The sequence below is a fragment of the Arachis hypogaea genome, chromosome 12 (genome assembly GCF_003086295.3).
Source record: "Arachis hypogaea cultivar Tifrunner chromosome 12, arahy.Tifrunner.gnm2.J5K5, whole genome shotgun sequence".
NCBI classification, from domain to species: Eukaryota; Viridiplantae; Streptophyta; class Magnoliopsida; order Fabales; family Fabaceae; genus Arachis; species Arachis hypogaea.
The window spans coordinates 51,009,558-51,011,849 of NC_092047.1; positions in this window are offsets into that span (position 1 = coordinate 51,009,558).

Sequence of the window (2,292 nt, forward strand, 5' to 3'; positions counted from 1 at the left end):
TAACCCTATACACTTGAGAGATTAGAGTGATATACACTACCAGTGAGGGTTCAATGCTTGATTCTATGTTCCCTGCTTTCATGAGCTGTCTTCTTACAAGTTTACTTGCTTTTTATTGTACGGTTTGAATTAGTGGAAATTGGTTTGTATTTGTCTTGGAGAACTTGTTTACTTTTAAACCAAGTAGGTAGAAACATTTTGCATGTAGTTGCATTCATATAGATAGGATTGCATTTCATACATCCTACCATTCCTCTTCACCTTTATAGCTTCTCTTGAGTTTAGCATGAGGACATGCTAGTGTTTAAGTGTGGGGAGGTTGATAAACCACTATTTTATGGTTTATCTTGTACTCAATTGAGTGGATTTTATCAACTCTTTACCCACTTATTCATAATATTTGCATGGTTTTATATTCCCTTCCTGATTTTGTGCTATGATTGAAAACATGCTTCTTTGATCTTATATTTGCTTATTATTAATCCTCTCTTATTACCATTAGATGCCTTGATATGTGTGTTAAGTGTTTTCAGAGATTACAAGGCAGGAATGGCTCAGAGCATGGAAAGGAAGCATGCAAAAGTGGAAGGAATACAAGAAGTTGGAGAAACTGCTAAGCTGTCCAGCCTGACCTCTTCTCACTCAAACGGCTATAACTTTAGCTACAGAAGTCCAAACGTTCCGGTTCTAGGTGACGCAAACGCGTGATTCACGCGAACGCGTGATCCACGCGGACGCGTTGCATCTGCGAACTTCAATCCGCGTCACTTGTCCGCGACCTGAACGTACCAGAATACACAGGGGGCAATTTCTGGGCTATTTCTGACCCAGTTTTCGGCCCAGAAAGCACAGATTGGAGGCTATAAAGTGGGGGAATGCATCCATTCAAAGGGAGGCTCGCCAATTTTTACTTCCCATGATTTAGATTTAGTCTTGAGAGAGGTTCTCTCCTCTCTCTCTTAGGATTTATGACTTCTCTTAGTTTGTAAGAGTGACTCTCGATCCAGGTTTAATGTTTCTTTGTTTTAGCTTCCCTTTCACTTTTAATTATTCCAGCACTTGAGTTGATTATTTACTTTTATAATTGAATTTATGAATTATTCCATGTTACAGATTATTATTTGAATTAATGATATTTGAGGTATTTTCAGTTTATGATTGCTTTTTTTAATTTATGTTATCATTGTTTCCGATCTGAAGATATTTTATTCCAGCAATTTACTTTTTCCCCTTTTGGTCCTGGTTAAGAAATCAGTAACTCAACAGTTATCAACCTCAGCATAATTGATAATCGTTATCTTGCTAATTAAACTGAACTTCAATAATCCCAACTTTTTCTTAGGAAATAAATAGGATTCGAAGGTCAAACTAATTAGTCCCTTGACTTTCCTTTGCTTTAGTAAGGGTTAACTAAGTGGAATTTAGATTCAACTTTCATTATTGTTGAGAGAGATAACTAAGTTGGACTTCTAATTTCTCTTACCTTGCCAAAAGTTGCTTTACAGTATTTATTTATTTTAATTGCCATTTACTTTACTTGTCATTCAAATCACTTGTTTCTCACCTTCTAAACCCCGATTACAACCTTTATAGCCAATAATAAGAACATACTTCCTTGCAGTTCCTTGAGAAGACGACCCGAGGTTTGAATACTCGGTTAACAATTTTTAAGGGGTTTGTTACTTGTGACAACCAAACGTTTGTACGAAGGGATTTTTGTTGGTTTAGAGACTATATCTACAACGCAACTGTTCTTATGAAATTCTTTACTGGCAAAAATCCCAACGTCATAGGGATCCTTGAGGTACAAGCTGCAAGAATCTCTCTAGAGATGGCAGACAATTCCAGAAAACAAGCTTATGGACTTGTAGAGGATGTCTTGGTAAAGGTTGAAGAACACTACATCCCTGCTGATTTCATAGTCCTAGACACTGGGAAGTGTATGGATGAATCCATCATCCTTGGCAGACCCTTCCTAGCCACAGCAAAAGCTGTGATTGATGTTGACAGAGGAGAATTGGTTCTTCAAGTGAATGAGGACTCCCTTGTGTTTAAGGCTCAAGGATCTCCCTCTGTAACCATGGAGAGGAAGCATGAAAAGCTTCTCTCAATGCAGAGTCAAACAAAATCCCCACATTCAAACTCTAAGTTTGGTGTTGGGAGGTGGTGCATGAAATTGTGATCATCAATGGCGCCAACAACTTGGTACGCACAATTGTAATCTCAACTCTTTATCATAACTTCGCACAACTAACCAGCAAGTGCACTGGGTCGTCCAAGTAATAAACCTTA